The sequence below is a fragment of the Zalophus californianus genome, chromosome 9 (genome assembly GCF_009762305.2).
Source record: "Zalophus californianus isolate mZalCal1 chromosome 9, mZalCal1.pri.v2, whole genome shotgun sequence".
NCBI lineage: Eukaryota > Metazoa > Chordata > Mammalia > Carnivora > Otariidae > Zalophus > Zalophus californianus.
Window position 1 is genome coordinate 90521176 of NC_045603.1, and position 23883 is coordinate 90545058.

A 23883-nucleotide genomic window follows, 5' to 3' on the forward strand; every position below is an offset into this window, starting at 1 on the left:
AGAACACAAGCAGGGGGAGTGGGAGAGGGAGAAGCAGGTTTCCCGCGGAGCAGGGAGCCCGATGTGGGGCTTGATCCCAGGACTCTGGGATCGACCTGAGCCGAAGGCAGATGCTTAACGACTGAGCCACCCAGGTGCCCCTAAATTACACATGTATTGTCCATACTTGAAGAATTTGAGCCAAACTCTTCGCACCCCTGTAGCTCAACATGAGTCTTCCTAGTGCCAAATGAAGTGAACCAAAACCTTTGAAGTAAAACATCTAAAGTCTGGCAGTTTGCTTATATTTTTCAGAGTCACTATTCCATTTTCTGATAAATTGCTGTTTTCAATGTACTAGCTGTACTTAATAAAGAGATCAACCATTACATACAGAACATAACATTTTAGCTAAACAATTGAGACAAATATCTACTAGCTCAGACATTAGTTAGTATTATTTTGTTAAAACATCTCATAGGAACATGTAGTTAAGTTTTAAATTCTTAAAAGTACTTCTGTTACAATACTTGAAGTACCATTTATTTTGATATGTTGTATACCTCATATTTTTTGTATTTTGGAAACCTTCAAATATACAAGGTAGACAGAATAGCAGAATGAACCCCTGCGTAGCACCATCAAGCTTTAGCAGTTATTAACTCTGGGCTAATCTAGGTTCATCCATCTGCCCACTTCTTCCCTCCTGTGTGAAACAAAGCAGATCTCATCTCAGATACACCATTGTATATGTAATTACTTCAGTATGTTATTCTTTTTTTAAAGATATATTAATTTGAGAGACAGTGAACGAGAGAGAGGAAAGAGAGATTGAGAGCAGGAGCCCAGGGAGGAGGGGCAGAGGGAGAGGGAGAAGCAGGCTCTCCACTGAGCAGGGAGCCCGATGCGGGGCTCCATCCCAGGACCCTGGGATCATGACCTGAGCTGAAGGCAGACACTTTACTGACTGAGCCACCCAGGTGCCCCTCAGTATGTTATTCTAAAAGATAAAAACACTTTTAAAATGTTGTAACCGGGGCACTTGTACACTTTCTCTCTCTTTGTCAAATAAATCTTTAAAAAAAATAAAAATAAAATGTTGTAACCATTTAATTATCACACCTGAAACTAAAAGTTAATTCTGAGTATTAAATATTTAGTTAATATTTGATTTGTAAGTCTTCTTTTTATAGTTTGATTAAGGTCCAAATCATGTCCTTTATGGTTAATATTTATTTTGCTAGATATTACCAATGTCTCTGTGATACAGTTTAACATGTCCTTCTCTCCTGCGTGTTTATAAAGTGGTAGAAGGATCTAGAGATTTAATCAAATTCAGATTCCCTTCCTTCCTCCCTTCGTTACTCCCTCCTTCCCTCTCTTTGTTTCTTCCTTCCTTCTTCCTGTCTCCCACCTCCACCTCTCTCTTCTCTTCTTTCTTTCGCTCCCTTTGTTCCGCCTATTCTTTTCACTTCCCTAATATATGAATGGTATTTCTTCTTTCCTCAGGAGACATAATATGTGGTGGTTTTCTTTTTTGGATACTAGTAGCTCTTATGCCTAGATACTTTAATTCATTAGGAGTTGCAGAATATGATATTTTAATTTCTACTTTATATTGATTTATTACCTGGAATATGTCTCTAAAGAAAAACTCTCCCTCATCTACTATTTGTTTAGCTAATTGTACAGTTTATATTAAAAAGTTTGAGTTGGGTTGATTTGATTACCAACTTCATTTGAACTTTTTCTAAAATGTGATCTAAACTGAGCTTGAGGGCATCTGAATAAAATGGAGAAGTTTAGCACATAGACTATGTGGCATCTATTTAACTAACCATGTAATTTTTTAATTTACTCTGTGATATTGCTGAGGTTGTCATTGATGTGTGGCCTCTAAGCAAGTGAGACTATATTATATGAGCATCTGAACAGAAGAATGAAGTGCTGATCTTCAGTATTTTCATGCTGTTATAGAGTTAGGATTCAAATTCGCACTCCTGTACTCCACAGTCCCTTTTCATTGCTGTTAGAGCCACGTGACAAAGAAGTCCATACTGCAATTATTAGTTCTTAACCATTATGTGGTATTAGTGATCATTTTTAGTTTTTTTAATTAATTGTTTTCAGTGATCATTTCTTATTTAAAGCACAAACTCTTTGTCTTGTTATTTCACTTTTAAAAAATTTTCACACATGGAATCTTTAACTATCTAATGGATATGTACCTATTCACAATATTTATTATAATATTGTCAGTTACACAGATATGTCATGTACTAACATGTGCTCCTAGTGTGGGTCTGCATTTTAAGTACCTAGGTTACTGGGGCGCCTGGGTGGCTCAGTTGTTAAGCATCTGCCTTCGGCTCAGGTCATGATCCCGGGGTCCTGGGATCGAGCCCCGCATCGGGCTCCCTGCTCCGCGGGAAACCTGTTTCTCCCTCTCCCACTCTCCCTGCTTGTGTTCCCTCTCTCACTGTGTCTCTCTCTGTCAAATAAATAAATAAAATCTTTAAAAAAATAAATACCAAGGTTACTATGTGTGTTTATAGACCTTGAGCTAAATATACAAGTCTAACTACATACAGAAAAAAATTGAATATGGCTATTCTATATATAGTTTGTGAAATGCTAGATAAATGTAAAAACATGAAAAATTAAGTACCTCTGAGGCATTGGTATGTTCAGATCCTAGTATAAGTCTTAGAATTTTAGTTTGTTTAGAAGTTAAGTACTTCTCAGAGTTACTACAAGGATTAAATCAGATGGCATGTTAGTGTGCTCATCACAATATTTGATCCTTTGTCACTTCTTTCCTCTTTATCTTTTCCATTCATATAATTTTTAATCTACATGAAAAGAGACAAAAAATTTAAGTGAAAGAACAAATATATGTATTAAGCAAAAGCAGCTACTGCTTTTTCAGACTGTGCTTCAAAATGAAATTTTATTTTTTTCACTTAATTTTTATGCACAGGTCATCTTTAATACAGCTCTCATTGGACTGAAGTGGAAGCATAAGAACTGGAGCATATTTTCATTTTTGAGGTGAGTCCATTTGTAGAAAAATTTAGGCATTTAAAGCCACCTGCTGTTTCTTAGGAAATTTTGACATTTGCATGTATTCTGAGAAATACTACAGTTATCCGTGAAATGCTGTTAGTGTGAAGTGGTGGGAGAGCCCCAGGTCCCCACCTTCATGCCCAGTCCTGGTTACCTGACTTCTCTGTGTCAGTTTGCCTGTTTTTAAAATGGGAATGATGGGCCTATTGACTCTGCTTACCTTTAAGATTACATGTTGTGAGAATAAATTGAGATCATGGATATGTAAAGTGTCTTATTAAGAAAAATGTAAGGTGGAGGTGTTAATACTGTGAACTGTCAGTGAGTTAAATGGGAATTAACAGTTACATGCAGAGAATCTGTAAGTATGGAATTTTTGGATGTAACTGTAGCGTAGCCAGTGGAACGGTAGGAAGACCATGCCGTCTTATGTATTGTTTCGGAGAGAACTGCGAACACAGAAGAGGGGAAAGTGAGAGGAGGAAGAAGTGGCGGAGGAAAGCGAGCCAGACCAATTAGATGTCTCGGCAAGTATTGGCGTTTTTAGAACTAAAAATTTCTTTACTTATGAGGATGTATTTGGAGGAATTATTAATCTGTGGATTACAAAAAATGTATTTTCTATTGAAAACCTGTTATGTCGGGATGCCTGGATGGCTCAGTCGGTTAAGCGTCTCCCTTCGGCTCAGGTCATGATCCCAGGGTCCTGGGATCGAGTCCCACGTCGGGCTCCCTGTTCAGCAGGGAGTCTGCTTCTCCCTCTCCCTCCGACTGCCGCTCTCCTACTTGTGCTCTCTCTGACAAATAAATAAATAAAAATCTTTAAAAAAAAAAGCCTGTTATATCTTTTCAATACTTTTATATTCAGTATTTTACTTTCTTGCTGTGGGAAAAACATCTAGTTCTGATTTTTCTCTTCCCTGGAGTTTCAGCCATTCATCTGGATGCCTTAGTGTATGCGGCATGAGTCAAGCTGAATGGGTGTTTGTTCTCACTCCATCAGTTTTTGTTTGTTTCATTTGTCTCCTTAACTTCCTTTATTTCTCTTATTTGTCTTCAGCTCAGCCAGCACGTGTCCTGTCTTACCTCTTTTTGGGTTTAGGTTTTTACACGTAACCTTTTATTCTGGGTCTCCCAAATTGTACCCTGAGGCTTTTCAAAGGTGTTAGAATACTATTTAGCAAGTACTATTTGTCAAATACTATGATTACTGTATTTCTTTCTAGTAACTATGTTTTGAGAGTAATTTACTTATATCTTGGGAGAGAAAGATAGTAGTAAATCGGTAAAATGGTAGTAAGATTCCTGTCTTCCTGCAGTCTGTCATCAGGTGTTATGGATTCTAGCGTGGTGGTCCTGACTCTGTAGCTAGATGATTTGGTCATCTTTGGTCAGACGTTGCCGCTGCTATTTCTTTTTCTTAGTCCAGAAGAAAATGTATTTTTCTCACACAATGGACTTATTCAGTTCTTTGTGGAGTGACTGAGGGGGCGGTGTTCAAGGTCCTGCCCAGGGATCAGGGACCTGTCTTTTAATCTCCAGGGCCAGCTCAACAGTTTTAATTCTCCTGCTGCTACTTTCGCCTCTAATTTATTGTTTGGCTGAGTCATCTAGCAACTACTTCTGTGTTCTCTTAGTACAATTGCAAGGCGTATTCTTTTGTATTTTTGTTTCTTACTTAGTAAACAAGTGGCGTATTTAGTTCCACTTACAAGTCATTTCTTCAGTTTCCCAAAAAAAGTAATTGACCAGTCTATAGAAACATAATTGTAGAGGGTTTTTACCAATTGCTTTTCTCTTTAGATGGTGGGTGTAGGCTGTAGGAGAAAGCCTGTTCACAGTCTTCACCATCTAACATTTGTAAAATTTTGGGCATGTATCCTCTTGAGCCTCAAACTTCATGGTTGTAAAATGGGTATAGTGTTACTGACACTATTGAATTGTTAGGATTTAAGGAGGTAGCCTACAGAAAGTGTCCAGTATGGTGGAGCCTGGGTGGCTCAGTCGGTGAAGTCTCCAACTCTTGATTTTGGCTCAGTTCATGATCTCAGGGCTTGGGATTGAGCCCCGCATCTGGCTTTGTGCTCAGCGGGGAGTCTGATTGAAATTCTCTCTCTCCCTCTCCCTCTGCTCCCCCCATGCTCTCTCGCTGTCTCTCTTTCTAAAACAAACAAACAAACCGTAAAAAGAAAAGAAAGTGCCCAGGGTGGTATGGAGCACAACTGTGTGCTTAGGTAATTATTGTCATTTTTGATTTATCCTCTTCCCTCAATCTGTTATCATTGTCATTATTATGAGATTAAGCCCAAAGGGAGTTATGTATAGGTGAGCTTGTAACAGGATGCAGTGTTGATAAATAAGGTCTCTTGTTGAAGTTGTGTGTAGTTGTGGATTCTCTGATACACTCTTCATCTTCGTTAACATGACAAAGACCCAGCTTAGAGATAGGTCAACATGTCTGACTGAAGTTACTGAGATGGGTTAATTGGTCACTACTGAGCTGTTTTTGAGAATAGTGTTAAGAGTTTTCTGAAATGCACAGTTTATCTTCAGATTTAATTGCTCTCGGAAGTAGGCAGTTATTTAAACTGTTTATCTTTGCAAAAACAACACACAAAAAAGTATTAAGTACTTAAAACATTTACCTTTTCAGTGTGTATTTCTGTTTTATGGATATGATGAAAAAAATTCTACAAAATCAGATTTTATTTTATATTTTTAAAGGTTTTATTTATTTGAGAGAGAGAGAGCACAGAGGGAGAGGGAGAAGCAGACTCCCTGCTGAACAGGGAGCCTGGTGGGGGACTCCATCCCAGGACCTTGAGATCATGATCTGAGCTGAAGGCAGACACTTAACCGACTGGAGCCACCCAGGCGCCCCCAAAATCAGATTTTATTTTTTTAAAGATTTTATTTATTTGACAGAGGGAGACACAGCGGGAGAGGGAACACAAGCAGGGGGAGTGGGAGAGGAAGAAGCAGGCTGCCCGCGGAGCAGGGAGCCCGACGCGGGGCTCGATCCCAGGACCCCGGGATCATGACCCGGGCTGAAGGCAGACGCTCAACGACTGAGCCACCCAGGTGCCCCCAAAATCAGATTTTATTTTATTTTTATTTATTTATTTTTAAAGATTTTATTTATTTATTTGAGAGAGAGAATGAGAAACAGAGAGCATGAGAGAAAGGAGGGTCAGAGGGAGAAGCAGACTCCCTGCTGAGCAGGGAGCCCGATGTGGGACTCGATCCCGGGACTCCAGGATCATGACCTGAGCCGAAGGTAGTTGCTTAACCAACTGAGCCACCCAGGTGCCGCAAAATCAGATTTTAAAGAACAGAAATATATAGTGATTAATCATTCAGCTTCTTTTTGTCTTCAGATTGGCACACTTTATTTTGTCTTGCTGATGCTTACATAGAATGCAATGAAGTATTTTTATGCAGGAATACTAGAAAAAAGATGTTTCTATTTGGAAAATACTCTAGCTCTTTGAATCTTTAGTGTGAAGTTTGCGTGAGGTGAAGAAGACCTGAGTGAGTGAAACATTTAAAATGGTGAAAAGCTTATCTTAAAGTTTTATATTCTGTATTTAACCCTTAAAATATTTTGAAAAGAATAAATATTTCCAAGAGGACAAAGGTTCTGTTTAGGGGATTTGATTAAATCAGTGAAAAACTTGGATAACAGTTGCCCAGAACATTTTGATTATTTTATCCAAAAAAGATTTATTTCCAGATGATATGAAGGCATGCCTTTAAGATACTATAAGATATATTGTTGACTGAACTTTCTGCCTGAGATGCATTTCTGAAATGAGTAACTGGAATATTGAAATGTCATATGGAAGCTTGTCATTTGTGAATCCATTTTTTAAAACAATTCTTAACACCTAGTAGATCTTTTGTACTATTAAAGATTTTCTTAAAAAAAAAAGATTTTCTTATTTACATGTAGATAAGGAGGCATGCAGTTTGTCTCTTTTTAGTTACATGGGAAGTGTAATATTTTCCGAGGAGGGGTGACAGAAAAGAGGAGCGTGCTGTATTATAACTTGAGAATATGGTTACTATGGGAAATTTATTATGGAACCAGAAAGATATAAAGTGTTGATGGCCAACAGTCAGAGAGCAACTAAGACTGATAGAGATTTATAGAATGCCTGATTGTCAAGTTTGTAATTCTCCTTCGTAACCCAGGAAGCAAATGTAAAGAAGATTGAGTAGTGGTTGGCCACAATAAAGATAAAGTCCCTACCCTCAAAACTTCATAGTTTCATTGACAAAACAGAATGTTCTGTCTTAAAGCCTCTGAGTTCTAAGCTCCCTGTAGACATGAACAGCCTAGTTCCAATTTATGTTATGGAATCCTTATTTTTCAGATCCTCTCCAAGTACCTAGCTCAGTGTTTGGAACCTAGCTCAGTGTTTGGAATATGTATTGGTTAAATTAAACTGGCAATATGGAATCAAGTGCTAGAGGGAAAGGCTGTGCTTTTATTCTTAAGAGTGGCTAACAGCACACGAAGTAGCTCACCTATAGAGGAATTACACTGGGCTTCTCTTCAGAAACCATGTAGGCACGAGGAGAATATAAAGTGAAATATTTATAGTTATGGGGAAAACCAAACCTCCAACCACCAACCTAGAATTCTGTATCCCCAAAATGATCCTTCAAAAATGAAGGAGACATAAAGACTTTCTGAGACAAAACAAGGACAATACCGCACTGGGAATTTCTCACCAGTACACTTGCCTTGAAAGAAATGTTAAAAGAAAGATGATTTGTAAATATTCCAGTCCATGGCTTGTCTTTTTATTTTTTTAATTGCGTTTTTTAGCATATTTTTGTTGGCTTAAATATTTTGCGCCCAAAGCTTGATACCAAAATATATTGTGCTTTAACTGTTTCTGGAAATCGTATTTTTGAAATGACTGTTTTCAGTAAAGCTTATTTGAAAACTTAGATATGGCATGAGTAGGCAGAGGGAGAAATCCGGTTACGTTGTAGGACCAATGACACAGACTGCTGACACCACCATAAGTTTTGGAACAAAAAATGGCCTGTAAAAGTTGTCCTGCATTGGACTGAAATGGCCAACTGTCTATACCCCCACCTTGATCACTCATTGGTTGTGGGCCCCCCTAGGAAAGGCGTGACCTTGGGCTTGGTAGCTTGCTGCCCCTGAGGCAGTCCCTCAAAAGGCTGATTGCTCAAGGCTGTCTGTTGACTGTGCTACCAGCAGCTGGGGCAAAAAAAAAAAATCATTCCTTTTTTTTTTTTTTAAAGATTTTATTTATTTATTCAAGAGAGAGCGAGCGAGAGAGCGGGAGTGAGAGATGAGAGAGAGCATGAGCGGGAGGAGGGGCATAGTGAGAAGCAGACTTCCCGCCAAGCAGGGAGCCCGGTGCAACTTGGGGCTCGATCCCAGCACCCCGGGACAATGACCTGAGCTGAAGGCAGACACTTAACAGACTGAGCCACCCAGGCACCCCAACAAATCATTCCTTGAAGGGGTATCTGGGTGACACATCTCCAGGTTCACCTCAAATCTAAAAGCCTGGGACCCATTTTATTTGTGGTAAGAGGCCCTATAAATATGGGGCAGAGGACTCTAAGAAATCTGCATATGTGGACAAACCTGAGTTCCCTTACAAGAAGAGCCACCTGCAAAGCAAAGGGCTCAAAAGTAGGGCTTAGGGGAACAGTTAAAGGAACTGGGTACAAAAAAAAAAAATGTATGAAGTCTTAGATTTGTAAGGTTCTTTTGTATTCAAGTCACAAATCGTAAATATCAGACTTGTATTTTCATGCAGAAGGTATATGCTCTCCTCAGGTAGATATGATGCTGTTAGGAGAAATGCTTGACCTTTCAAGTTCAGTTAATGACTCAGCACCCTGGAGAATGTTCCTGATTATTGTTGTGTTTTTTGTAACATCCTCTATGGTTCTTCGCCTGAGGAACAGATTACCTTTCCATGTATTAGCAGTCTATATTATTAAAAGGGCCACTTGCTGTCGTTTATTTAAGCTTCATCTCTTGGACTGTTATTAGTTTGGCACAAGACACTGTATAAATTATATACGTATATACACCCCCAAATTGCTCCCTGGTTTGAAAATGGAATCTATGAATTGGCTTCTGTGTCTTTTTTTTAAGAGTTAGTACCATGGGGATGAATAGTCTGCTTAGTTCTGTGGTTGGCATGATTCTTCCAAGTTAGGTCACCTGTGTTTTCTTACTACCAGTTGCCCACACTTTAGGCAACAGTTAAATTTCCATCACTAAAAAGTACATAGTTAGAATACAAAACTAGTGATTTAGTAGAATTAGCTACATCAGTGCTTTTAATCTGTTGATTGTTTCCTTTCATGCTAACTAGCAGGAGTTTACTCATTTCACAGTTTTTAAACTTTCCCATTGCAATCAGAACTGGTGGGGAATTATTATCCTGTACTGCAGTTGTAAACTTTTAATCATTTGTTGAAAGCATTATTGGGCGGGAGAGAAGAAAACTGACAGAAACATCATGATAAAGGAAACTAGGTTTATCCATTCTTAATTTTACTGAGACAACATTACATATATTTTGCTTTACTGTATTTACATAAACTGTGGCAGTGGATCTGCTGTCATAAAGTTAAACCTGTAGGTTTCTACAGCCCATTAAAAGAAATGTTAAGGTGTTTCAGTTAGGTTTAAAATATAACCCAAGAATGAGGAGGGGTGAATACAAGCAGAACAGTGAATCAATGAATTGGGGGTAGTGATTTGTTGATTTGGAGATAGATACATGTGTACACACACACACACACACACACACACACACACACACACACACTCACTCACTCACTCACTCACTCACTCACTCACTCACTCACTCTCTCTCTCTCTTTTGCCAAATGGCCAAACTGGATATAATGAGAATTTCCTACTTGGGGTCAATGCTCCTATAGCAAACCCAGCTCTGTACAGCCTTAGCTGTTTAGAAGTTAAATCAGCCAGGAAACCAGTGAGAACCCCACATGCCACAGGCCTTGTGAGATGTAAACAGTAAAACTAGTTACTTGTGTGTAATTCAGATTCAACTATACAAATTATAAGATTTCCTGAGTAGAATGATGACTTAAGAGAGCTAGTAAATTTCAAACCCTGAGAAAAATATCACTTACTGAATTACAGTCTTTCTTATCTATTTAATAATTTAAATCTGAGGAGTCATATATGCAACAAAGTTTAAATTAACTCTGGTTATGATATGTCCTCTCTAAACCATAACTCTCAGTAATCAAAATGGTTTTCCATTTAATTAGTTTGAATTGAAGAGCTTTTTCTTTTTCTTTTACTTCTACGTCATTAATGAAATTATCATCATTTCTGCTTCTAGGACAACTATATGATTTCATTTATACCTAATGTAGTACGCACTACATAATAGGCACTCAGTAAATCTTTATTCATTCTTTTAGGAGGCAAGGAGAGGCGGGATAATTAATCACCCACTTACATTAAGTAAATTGAAAGATAAAGCTTTTCATTTGTCACTTCAAAACCTGCCTCTTATTGCCATTTCACTGCTTCGAGGAATGCCTACTGTATCACTAATGTGTCCAGCAAGAAAGCATCCTGTGTGTGTGTATGTACATACATACATATGCGTTTCTCTTCACTCATTGCTGTCACTCCACAGACAAACAGGCTTTTGACAAAACCTGGCACTTCCCTCCTGACTGTTTTTCATAAAGCCACCTGGCATATATCACTGTAGAACTTTCGTTCTAGTTCTTTGCCTGAACCTTGGCATATATTTGAATTCTACTGAGCCAGTGCTGCCTTTCCAGGTGATTTGTTTTTAAGATGTTTTTTACTGCCAACCACAGGGACTGAATTTTATATCCCACAGGTGAATATGAAATTCTCAGTCCCTTCCCCAAACCCATCACTCTGTCATCCTGGACAATAAGGATTCCTCTTGTTTCTTGCTGTTTTTCTGCTTGTATTCTTTTTCAACTTGTCTTTCATGTGAAAGAAACAATCTTTCTTGGTTTTTCAGGCTCTTTAATTTTTGTTGTGGAATTATCTTCAGATATTAAACTCCACACAAAGCCTTTCTATCCTTACTGGAAAAGAAGTGGCAATTTGCTTACTGAAACCTTTCTTTTTATTCAGTTTTCATGACTGACTGACTCCTCACGGCTATCATATTAAAATCTTCTGACCTTTCATTTATACATAAGTATGATTTAATTAGACTTACGCTGTGTTCAATGTTTATACATATACCTGTGTTACTTGTATGCTTTTAGTATGTGTATGTAGATCTGTAATACAGATAAACCTAAAGGGCAAACTCTATTTAGTATGTGTATCTATATCTCTAATATACCTAAAGGGAAAATTCTATATTTTTTATGAACCAGTCAGTCTACTGTTGCGTTTGGGGCAGGTTGCCCCAAAATATACTGCCTTGGCATATTGATTATTGTGAGTTAAAGTCACTTAAGAAATAGCCCATGCAAGGACACTGACTCTCTTCTCTCCCTCTGAAAGCAGGAAATAAATTCCCCATGTGAAGGGTATCCTCCCTGCACCTGGAGGGTAAAAAGCATCCTTTTTGCCAAAGAGAAGGAGTTCAAGTCTGAGAAGGCTGTATAAACAAACCTTGTTACTACATCTTTACTAATTTCCCACCGCAAGCCCAAACCCCTTTGTCTTATCACTTCCTCACAAGTGTATTCTTTCTTTGTCTAAAACATATAAAAGCTGCCTGTTTCTGGGGACTTCTTTGAAGCTCTTATTTCTAAGAGCTTCCATACGTATGGATTTATTTTGTTATTCTCCTGTTCATCTGTTTTATGTCAATTTAATTACTAGACCAGCCAAAGAACCTGGAAGAGGAAAAAGGAAAAGTTTTCCTTGCCCCTTCAATACTACATGAGACGAACTTCCAACAAATGTTTAAGACACTGTTGACAGAGCTTAGGAATTTTTAAAATTCATATTTTCCCCCTCATTTGTATTTTTTTCCCTCACCCATCTCTCTGTTCTTTGGTGGTGGATCAGGGCTGTTGTAGTGAGATTTCTACAGGTCTGATGTCCAAGGTCAGTACTGAGTAGTGGTTGAGGCATCGTATGACTGAGAGTCACTAGTGTAACCCCATTGTATAATTTTTGATAAGGTAACAGGGTGCCTGGGTGGCTCAGTTGGTTAAGCGACTGCCTTCGGCTCAGGTCATGATCCTGGAGTCCTGGGCTCGAGTCCTGCATCGGGCTCCCTGCTCGGCAGGGAATCTGCTTCTCCCTCTCCCACTCCCCTTCTCATGTGCTCTCTCTCTCTCATTCTTTCTCTCTCAAATAAATAAATAAAATCTTTAAAAATTTTTTTTTCATAAGGTAACAAAAGTAAAAGAATTAAGAAGAATAATGCAAGTGAAAATGCCATGTACTATAGAATGTGTGCGTACACACACTCTCTGGGAATGATTTCAGTCCTTGCAAAGTTAGTGGTAGAGATGAAGCAGATTGCTGCTATAATTACTGACAGTCCCTGTAAATGAATACAAATTGGTTTAGAGATCTAGCAGGCAAGTAGAAGATCTGCTGGCTTATCTTAATTTATTGGCATGGATCCCTAGGTTAGTGGTATCCTAATTGAATGCAGAATACTGTTTGTTCTTGAAGTAAAGTATTTTTCATGTTGCCCAACAGGATACCTAGGTGATCTTTTGTTTCGATACTGAATTTTATTTCATTGTTAAATGAATCAAAATGATACAAACGGAACTGAAGATTCATTATTTTAATGCATCTTATTCTATTTTAATTTTGGGGGGGAAACCTTGAGGATTGATAGGTTTAAACAAGAAAGCAGTATCTATTACTCGCAGATACTGAGTTGTCTGTAAGCAAGCCCCTTTACAAAACAGCAGCAATGCCAGGAGAATCTGTGTGAGAGTTATGTGTATGTATGCGTCTTTCTAAAAGAACTATGTAAAAATCTACTGAAAATCCATGTAAGTGACTAATATGTACTCACTATATCATAGCAGCCAATTTTAAAATAGAATTATAGTTGATTTGAATTAATTTCTATATTTAAAGATAGAGAAAACTTCGACAAAATTTACTGACAGTCAGAAAAGCTGTCTTGGGGGCGCCTGAGTGGTTCAGTCGTTAAGCGTCTGCCTTTGGCTCAGGTCATGATCCCAGGGTCCTGGGATAGAGCCCCGCATCGGGCTCCCTGCTCAGCCGGAAGCCGGCTTCTCCCTCTCCCACTCCTCCTGCTTGTGTTCCCTCTCTCCTGTCTCTCTCTCTGTCAAATAAATAAAAATCTTTAAAAAAAAAAAGAAAGAAAAGCTGTGTTCTTTCTGCTTAGTCTTCCCTACTGTTGAAGTCAGTTAATGGAGACTTTTGGGTGATATTTGAAATACATCTTATATGTAAAGTGCACAATTTATCCTGGGAGTCTGAGACGTGGATTAGATTTTGACATCAATTTCTGAAAGTTCATAAGCCTTAGGGACTGACTGACTCATGGGTTATATTTTGATTTTTTATTAAGAAGCCAAAGAACTTTTCTGTTATGTGAATGAATACTGTAATACTCAAAGTCAATAGGAAATAAAGAAAGAATGACAATAGGCATCCTTACATAAATAAAATGATGCTTTAATACTAACATAGTCAACATATTGGTTATCTTAAAAACTGAATTCTGTGTTTACAGTAAAAATTAAGGTATGCCGTCTTTAAGATGGGAAAAGGTGGCATTAGGTTAATGTGTAAAATGATCTTAACTTGGGAGTTACCCAACAGGCACTTTGGTTTTGGACTAAATGTAACTAGAATAGGGGTGCCTGGGTGGTGCAGTTGGTTAGGTTTCTGACTCTTGATTTTGGCCTAGGTCTTGATCTCAGGGTCCTGAGATCGAGGAGTTGGGCTCTTCACTTGTCCTGGAGTCTGCCTGAGATTCTCTCTCCCTCTGCCCTACCCCCTGCCGAGGCATTCTCTCTCTCTCTCTCAAATAAATAAATAAATAAATAAATCTTTAAAAAGTAAGTATAATTAGAATAATCTGGGCAGGTATATAGAAAGTGTTGCCACATGTATCAGATTTAAAAGAGAAATACAAATGTGGTTGTTAATTTAGGGAATAATGTCTGATATTATTGAGAGTATCAAAAGACCTAACCTACTACCTTTTTTTTTTTAAAGCTATAGAATAGGTCTACATTATGTTTTTTAAGTTAGAACTTGACACTGACACCATAAATGCAAGGTATATGTTTATTTTGGTCTAGAGGATAAATGTTATGTATGTTTATGCCTTATATGTAACAATAAAAAATCTATTCTGACAACTAACAGAATGAATCCTGTTGATCTAAAAGGAAAGAAAAAGGTGAAAAATCAGCAAGAAAAATTTGAAGTTGTGGGCAAAGGGTTTTAATAAGGGATCACTGCTAAACTAAGAATTGTGTAAAAAAATTTCCTCTGTCTAATTGGGATAGATTTTTCAAGTGATATACATGCAGTTTTGGTGAGAGTGAAGGATAGCATCTGTGGAGTGTAGGGGTGGAAAAAGTTTACCTCAACCCTCTTAGGGTCTCCAGCTGGATCTGCAAATTAAACTGACGAATTAAATTTTACCTTAAAATATTCAGTTTGCTAAGGTGCCATATTTTGGGGGTAGTATGTCCTGCACCATGTCATTCATTCCCCCATCGGAAACTTCGTCAAGAACTTTTTTGGTCTTGGGGCGCCTGGGTGGCTCAGTTGGTTAAGCAACTGCCTTCAGCTCCGGTCATGGTCCCGGGGTCCTGGGATCGAGCCCCGCATCGGGCTCCCTGCTCGGCGGGAAGCCTGCTTCTCCCTCTCCCACTCCCCCTGCTTCTGTTCCCTCTCTCTCTGTCTCTCTCTGTCAATTAAATAAATAAAATCTTTAAAAAAAAAAAAAACTTTTTTGGTCTAGAAAATGATTTAGTGGATTGTCGCATAGCCCACTGAACCAGTTTCTCCGTCCTGGACATTACTATGAGACAAAAGAAAAAAAAAAGGTTAATGGTTAGAACAAACCATAAACATGGTTTTTGAGCCCAGAGGGCAGTTAGTCATGAAGAATATTTATAGATATTTGACTCAAAGCATCTTTAGATGGGGTGAGGGCAGATGATAGTAATCTGGCAGGCTTTCCTGGTTTGGAGTTTGAACGAACATCTCTGGTGATGCTATCAGGTGCTCTGGTGAACTTTCTGAGTGGTCCACAGAGCAACAGGCAGGAAGGTTGCCCACCATGAGCTGTTGTGGTGATTTCTCTGAGGACAATATCAAGTTGTCCAGCTTCAACTTGCAGGGCTTTGGGAAAGAGACACTTTTAATTTTTAGTGATTCCAAGTCAGCAGGGCAGGAGAAAAATAGTAAGCATTAGTTTGGAGAATTGTGGCTAGATATTAGAGGAGACTAGAAGAAATCAGGATCTGGCACATTATAGGTAGATAACAAAACCTTAAAGACAGTGAAGAGGAGTAGAATTTAATACCCAGGGGGGTGTACTCTAGTTTTCCATTGAAACTTAATTTTTGTGTCTGTAGTCACCCCCGTTTCAATCAAAGATAATTTAAGTAAGACCAATTTGTTTGCAAAGTAAGTCTTGTTTCATTAACTTGGCCTGATTATTTATATCAGTGCAGCAAGAAGAATGATGCACCATATATGCTTTTTAAAAGTCATCTTTGCTGGAACTTCTAATGAGGAATCTGAGATTGGACTTTTAAAAAAGCCTCTTGAGGCTAGGAGACCAAGCCAATGACTCCCTGTCAGATTTTGCCTGCAACACTTACAGATGTGGGTGGATTCCTCTTTTCTTGAGGTCCCCCAAATACCTTGAGGTTCCTAGATTCTGCTAGTAAGTGACCTTCCTTACTTACCTATTAGGCAGAAATCCTATAAGCAAGCTACTAGTCAGTTTTTAGAAGGGGAGCTTTATAAGCGTTGGCTCCTTAAAGCCAGACTTACTTCCTTATAGCTGTCCAGTCATATCAGATTCTGTGCATATCATTCTCAAATATGGCATTCCAGTCAAAGTCTAATATAACCAATGTTTACAATGGTGTCTTGTTACAGGGAGGAAAGACTTATTGAACTTATGCAAATAACTATATTGCCCTGAAAATAAGAATACTCACTAAGAGTTTTCAAATTCCGGAGGCATGAGTTAGGGAGAAAAGACCGATGCTTCAATTCTGTTTACAAAAATATAATTTACCAAATTGGCTGTGAGTTACAGATAGCTCATGAGAAAAGAGGAGGTTTCCTTAAATCTGAAAAATATAGCATTAAAGAACAAAAGTGCTGCTTCAGACAAAAGTTATAATCGTCCACGTCAGTTCATTCATTCCCTTATAATTAATTCTTATTCTGCTTGATCTTTGGTTACCAGGTTTATGGATCCATCAGTTTCTTCATTATTCTGGAAATTCTTACCCATTCTAGTGGCATTGTCTCAAAGTTTTTCAAGTGATGCCATCTTGGAGCGTTCTCATAGTAGATGACTGTAAACACTTTCAGGAAAGAATCGGAGCAGAACCGTAGCTCTGTGGATGACAGAAGACTTAGAAATAATCATGGTTAAAATCTGATGACAGTTCGTTTGATAGGAAAATTTAGTTATTTCTGCGGTATACAACAATTTAAGATAATAACCAGACAAAGAATGTATTGACAAGTTTCTGTGAACTTTGTACAACTTCTGGAATACTTACATTAATAAGATATATCCATAAACATATAATCGGTGAGTGTTTATCACTCTTATTTGGCAGTCTTTCCCATAGAATTCACCATACCAAATAAACCTAATTATACTAACATCTCTCTTTTATAAGAGGAGAGACAAATTCTTTGAGATTTTCCGAGGGCCCTCTGGGAAGCTTATCAATTTGATCTTGAAAAGACTTTGGGAATTTTGTCAAAAATACCAAAAGGTTTGGATTGTTGACCAAATAGGATCACAGGTGACTATAAAATAATACTTAATTATCTATTTACCAAAGTGAAAAAAGATTTTAAAAGGCAAATACAGAAGGTTACCTACTTGTGAACAAAATTCTTTTTTCTTTTTTTTAAAGATTTTATTTATTTATTTGACAGAGAGAGAGACGGAGAGAGAGGGAACACAAGCAAAGGCAGTGGGAGAGGGAGAAGCAGGCTCTCCGGTGAGCAGGAGCCTGATGCGGGGCTTGATCTCAGGACCCTGGGATCATGACCTGAGGCGAAGGCAGATGCTTAAAGACTGAGCCACCCAGGCACCCCAACAAAATTCTTTTAAAATGGAGAAAACTTAGTTTTCTTAAGTAATCAGTGACCTGAAAACATGAAGCAAGGAAATTATTCTAAGACAACATCCAAGGTAGATTACTTAAAAGGTAAAGAAAACCCAGAGAAGTAATGGTGTTTTTCTTAAGCTAACCATTTATTAATTAACCACTTTTCTACACCATGCTGTGCTCTTTACATGCGTTATTTCATTCAGTGCCTCTGAAGAAGATACTGTTATTTTCATTTCGTAGACAAACCAACAGACTCAGTGGAGTCACTTGGCGAAGTCATAAAGCTGTCAATGCCAGCACTGGTCTTTGTACCCGTTTTGCACATGAACCTGAGTTGTTTACAGCTGTATTCTATGGCCTACATTAATGATTTGCTTCAGGTCATGTGACTGAATTGTAGAACCTGGGGAAGAAGTTAAGCTTTTAGGTTTCAAATCCATGGCTCTTTTGACAATCACATTTTACTTCCTGACATAAGTTTATTGAATCTGTTTTCCATAGCCCCATGTCCTGAATACAAAGGAATTAGATACTAGTGTTAGAATTGTCATTGAAAGGTCTTGAAACTGCACCCTAAACAAAGATTAAGAATTGGTTTGGAGGATCAATATTTTATTCACTGAAAATAAACTTGAAAGTAATCCTTAATATTTTGCCCAACCAGGCTAAACTTTCATTGTATTAACACTTCAGCCAAAGGCCATATCAGTATATATTCTTCTGCCGGTGCAAACTCTAGTCCAGTGATATTCAAAGAAGTTAAATCGCTTTTAAAATGGGTATAGCCTCTGGCAATTTCGTATCAGTGTATCTGATATGATCACAGTATATGAAATACCGTGACATTCAGCTTCGGATCATGTTGGCGCTTTGCTGTAATGGCTTCTCTTTCTATGACTCCAGTTCTTTGTGCAGCTTGTCTGATTTAGGTGCCCTCTACCATCCCTACTTATTGGTAACATTTGAGCTTCAAGGATCACTTGAGGTGCAAATTTAATTGCAGGTTTTATTTTTGAAGGATGATAAGTCATTTTAACAGCTATTTATACGGCTTTTTCTAAACTGCTACAATAAAAACATGCATTTCGTTCTGTCTGTTGTCATGCTTCCTGATTTAATTTTTCAAGGTGGCTTGCTCAAGGATATATATGACGATTCTTTTCAATATTCCAGTAGGTATACGCTTTGAAATTAAACTTGGGCATTTCTGCTGATTTTTTGATAAAATAGTACCTTAGGAACATTTGTAGTTCATGTTCTGTATTTGCTGATTTGCCCCCCTCCCTTTCTTCCTCTGTGACTTTCTTCCCAGTGCTTTAGCACATGATTATAGTTTTTAGGAGAGGTTAAGTCTCATTACCTAGCTAATGTGATAATTTCTTGACTGTATTACAGAGTTACGGGTAAAATACTCTGGAAAGGATTAGTAGTCTTAAATGAAAAGCCTTTTTCTTTCCAAATGGCACTTAAAAATCCAGAAGCACGCCATGATTTTAATAAACTAAAGCAGTCCTATCATTTCTTTCTCTTTTTTTTTAGAGTTTAACTTTTGTGGAAAGCACAGGTGTGGGGGATGATGTGTTTAAAAAATGGTGTTTTACAAGGAACATCCCGTCAGTTTTTTTTTTTAATATTTTATTTATTTATTTGACAGAGAGAGACACAGCGAGAGAGGGAAGGAGTGGGAGAGGGAGAAGCAGGCTTCCCGCCGAGCAGGGAGCCCGATGTGGGGCTTGATCCCAGGACCCTGGGATCATGACCCGAGCCGAGGGCAGACGCCCAACGACTGAGCCACCCAGGCGCCCCTTCTGTCAGTTCTTTTGATAGGCATTCACTGAGCCAATTATGTGGAATGCTAGCACTTCTGAGTCAGGTGAAATGAGGAGGCTCTGAGTGAAATCTTAATAATGATAGGAAATATTGTTACTATATGCCAAAAGTTTCCATTTTTCCTGCCTCCCAGAAATTCTTTATACTTACTGCGCTTTAGCAGAGTTTATTTATTTATTTATTTATTTAAAGGTTTATTTATTTATTTTGAGAATGTGAGAATGAGAGAGAGAGAGCACATGAGAGGGGGAAGGGCCAGAGGGAGAAGCAGGTTCCTCGCTGAGCAGGGAGCCTGATGCGGGACTCGATCCCGGGACTCCAGGATCATGACCTGAGCTGAAGGCAGTCGCTTAACCAACTGAGCCAACCAGGCGCCTCTAGCAGAGTTTATTTAAATCAGAATTTTTCAGCATAAATTGAAGGTTCTATGAAAAGTGTTGTTTCAAATTGATGGATGTCCTCATAAGCAATTAATACTTTTTCCTCACTTGTCATTAGATATCGTGACTATTAGCACCCATTGATAGCTCAGTTGGTAGATATCGTGACTATTCAGTGATTTCATTTTTCTGAAAATTTACCATTTTATGTTGAAAAGTATAAAACTGCCATTTACTATGTTTTAGCCAAAATCTAATTAAGTAGATTTTCTGTTTTTAACTTTGAACTATGTAAATGTTCTAGAATAGACCTGAATGAGAACTTACAAATTTGTCTCATTGATCTCACATTTTTACAGGTAAGGAAATGGAGGCTGAGAGAGGTTAAGTTACTTGCCCAAGGTTACAGAGCTATTAAGTGGCAGACTTGGTGCATAAACACAAGTCTTCAGTTTCTTAGTACTGAGGTCTTTACACTTTACTACTTGTCTTTGGTTATAGGACACAAATAGAAATGAGAAATCACTTTTTTTTCACCATTAATTTTTTTTTTCTTTTTGAATGTAATTGCCAAACGAGAATGTGACTTACCAGAACTGTATGGTGATTCCTAGGTTGAAAAATGACATTTAAAATCTATAACCAAATGAATTTGTGTGGTGTTTCCGAGTATATACCTAAACTTTACCAGTTTAAGGTGAAACTACCATTTTCCCTTATTTACCCTGTTACATAATTTTGCAGTTCATTTTTCTCAAATCAGTATTTCCCTAACTTACAAGAGACTCAAGCCATCTGTAGACTTGAAAATTGAATTATGCTACCACTCTTCTAAATAACTTATGTAAAGAATAAATATTGTTGGTCCTATTGTTTGTATTTATTCATTCTGAGAAGTGTCCATCATATTTTTTGTTTGTTTGTTTTCCATCTTTAATCCAGATTCTGTGCCCAAACAGTAGCTCCAAAATGACAGAAACTCATTCAGTCTTTTTTCATATGAACAAGTTGGTTCTTCGTCTCATTCACATGCCATGCATATTTGTTCTTTTGTATACCTATAATATATTAATAATTTTATATGATTCTCCCCAAATATGAATTATATTGCACTGCTACTTCATCTCTAGATAAGTTGTTAAAGCATTTGGTCGATCGTTCTACCCATATGAATTTAGCTAGCTTAACTTGTATGTAATTGAGATTTGACAATATGCAATTTAGAGTTTAGAAACTTCTTTTGGATTCTCTCATATTAGTAACATATTAGTTTCTTCCATTAAAAAAGAGTTTTAAAGTCAGAAGGAGCAGAAGGGGTGGTTTACAGAAGACAAAGCAGATGGTGATTCTTAGGAGAGGAAGTAATGAATGACAGACGAGGAACTGTGATTGAACTGAGGATGTACAGGAACTGAGTATGAAGGAACTGAGAATGAGGTTCTGCCATATTCCCAAGGTGAATGTATTGTGACATTGTTGGTCCTTTCTGCTTGCCTGCCGTAATAACGTATGTTAATGACTTCCTGTCATTGCCAATCCAGTGGTTTTACTTGATACGTTTTGCTAAAGCTTATCTTGTCTGCCTCTGTCTTTGTGGTTACAAAGTGTGGAATGTAGGGCAAGGTTACCAGTAGAGAGGTGTGGGTGTACAATTTCCAGCTTCCTTCAGTAGTTACAGGGAAACCTATGGCAACCAAATCTTCTGTGTTCCAAATATATTTCTCATGGCTACTTCTGGTAATTTGCCCTATGGTAGAAGGGTGAGACAAATCGACAATCTAAGCCTTGCTTAGATTGGTCCCATGTATTTGGCATCCTGAGCGTGCATATAAGTGAATGTGGTTTTAGTCCATGCAGTTTTTTATTAGTATTCTTTATAATGATTAGTTATATACCAGCCTGAACCAGATTAATCTTTTATAAAACCATCATTAACATCTTTACTGATGGTTTAGAATCAAAAGGTATATCAAAATTCTGTTGCTTGGACCATGGGACAAATGTAAACAAGGCTCATGGGTATTTTTTGATTTCCTCACCATTCTAAGAGAGAGCATTTACCAGAAGTAGCCATAAGAAATACTTTTTTTTTTGGAACGTTAGATTTGGTTGCTGCACATTTTTCCATGACTATTGAAGGAAGTTGGAAATTGTGTACATACATCTCTACTGGTAACCTTGCTCTCCGGCTGGGAATTAAATGTACCGGTAACTTATTATTAGGAAGATGACTGTCTTAGGAGTATAAATGGCCTGTATCTAAGCAGCGACATTTTTGGCATTTAGCAGACCCATGGACCTAAGAGATGACATCTTTAAAAAGATGGGTCGGAATTGGTATACCCTGTAAGATCCCTTTTGGCTTTCAAGTTCAGCAAGACAATTGAAATGTTGTGCTGGAATTTTGTGATTATACTATTTATTTTGAAAAAGGCTTTCCCTTGTGCTACTGATCTCGCCAAAGAGATATTAGCACTTTCTGGTGTTCTCATTGGTTTCAAAGCTTTATTATTTTTCTCTTCTCACTCCTTTAAAGTGCTGCCCATATTCTGTCCTTTTTGTTTATGAGACTCTTCTGTTGCAGTCTGGGGTCCCCAGGATGCAAACTCTGAGATGGAAATTAGTGTGCTGGAAGTTTCTTAGAAAGTGCTCTTTGGATCAACCCCTGTGGAAGGGAAGGGAGAGACCAGTAGTGGGCAGATGAGAAGTTAGGCTATTGTGCAGTCTTTTTTTTTTTTTTAAGATTTTATGTATTTATTTGACAGAGAGAGCGAGCGCGAGTGAGCACAAGCAGGGGGAGCGGCAGAGGGAGAGGGAGAAGCAGGCTCCCCGCTGAGCAGGGAGCCCGATGTGGGGCTCGATCCCAGGATCCTGTGATTATGACCTGAGCCGAAGGCAGAGGCTTAACTGACTGAGCCACCCAGGCGCCCCTCTTGCGCAGTCTTAATGGAGATCTGACCCAGTGGGGAGTTCTGAAGCCCGGTGGCTGTTCACCATTGTCTCCAGTTGGGGAGAGAGGGCCAAGTCTTTATATTCCGCATGTCAACCAGTCTTTGGGTGTGGGCTGCCCTGGGAAGGGAGCAAGAGCTTGTGTGAGGAGAATCTTCAGCCAAGGTCGTTCTCAAGAGAGCTCATAGCTGAGGGCCGTTTGCTGGCAGCAGTACAGCAGGGGAATAAATCATTCAGTTCTGAAAGGAGATCTGGGTGGCACATCGCAGTTTCCACTCCATCCTTTTTGCATGGGTGCTGGAGATGGTTCCCGATGGACTGGGGGATGGGTCAGAATTTCCAGCAATGAGGAGTTGCAAGGGCAGAGTGGTCAGAAATAGTAGAGAGGGAAAGTTGGTGTGGAATAGATCCTACCATACAGCTGAGTTCCTGCATTGACTATTGTTTTTCTAGGTATATTTTAAAAATTCTGTGTATCTATACTAACACTATTCTCTTTTTAAGTTCTAGAAACTTGATGAGAACTCTGGGTGCTCTGTGCAGAGAATGTGTATATCTTTGCATATAAATTCTGTATGGTTTTTGTAAAACCTACTTTTTTTCAGTTATTCTTTATAGGCTTCTTTTTTCTTCCTCCATTCTTTAATAATAATGCTTTGTTTTTTTGTCTTCACACTACAAAATTAGTTGAGTGCTAAATTTTCTGTTTGGTATACTTGTTAATGGCCCAATCACAGAAAATCATTTTTTACATATTTTGTAATTTCTAAATTACAGGCTCATCTTCAGTGGGGATTGTTTTTCGGTTTTGGTTTGGTTTGGTTTTTCTAGCTTTTAGAGATCCCATGTGGCCTTGTTTATGGAGTGTTACTCTAAAGTGGTTTCATGTTTGTTTCTTCCAGATACTCCAGGGATATCATAAGCGCAGAACCCAATTTTATCTTAATTTCTTAGCTTGAAGATTCTCATACAAATTCAGACTTCAAAACTGTTGTGACACAGGCATAGGGCTTTTAATTTCTGGTTGTAGCATTTCCTCTGCACTTTTATCCAGATTGTCAGAGACAGGTTCCCTTGACGTCTTATTAAGACAGTGGGTGGCTTTGTCCTGTTCTCATCATTTTTTTAATGTGATTGCAGCCTTTTGAAAATAGCTCTGGTTTTATGGAAGGACCTCCACACCAGCTTTATACCTTGTGTGCCTGAGATCTCTTCTTCTGCCCTTACATGGCCACCGGAGTACAGCTGGGTAGGTTATATCCCAGGTTGAGGAAAAGCAGGGCCAGAAATCTAGCCTAACTCTTCTCCTGAGAGAGTACTTTCTTCTGAGCTCCTTATCCTTACTTGAGGGGGCATC

The 23883-nt window shown here is 38.4% G+C and overlaps 1 protein-coding gene across 4 annotated transcripts in view; it reads left to right on the plus strand.

Annotated features, from left to right (window-relative positions):
• The window catches only part of EPS8 (epidermal growth factor receptor pathway substrate 8), a 179007-nt gene that overhangs the window by 55678 nt on the left and 99446 nt on the right, over window positions 1-23883 (plus strand). For 2 of the 4 annotated variants that reach the window (XM_027593909.2, XM_027593908.2), the window contains one exon: window positions 2960-3030. The exons of the other annotated variants lie outside the window; for them this stretch is intronic. The gene's annotated coding sequence lies outside the window, so the exon portion shown is untranslated. The remainder of the gene's footprint in view (window positions 1-2959; window positions 3031-23883) is intronic. 4 annotated transcript variants of the gene reach the window in all.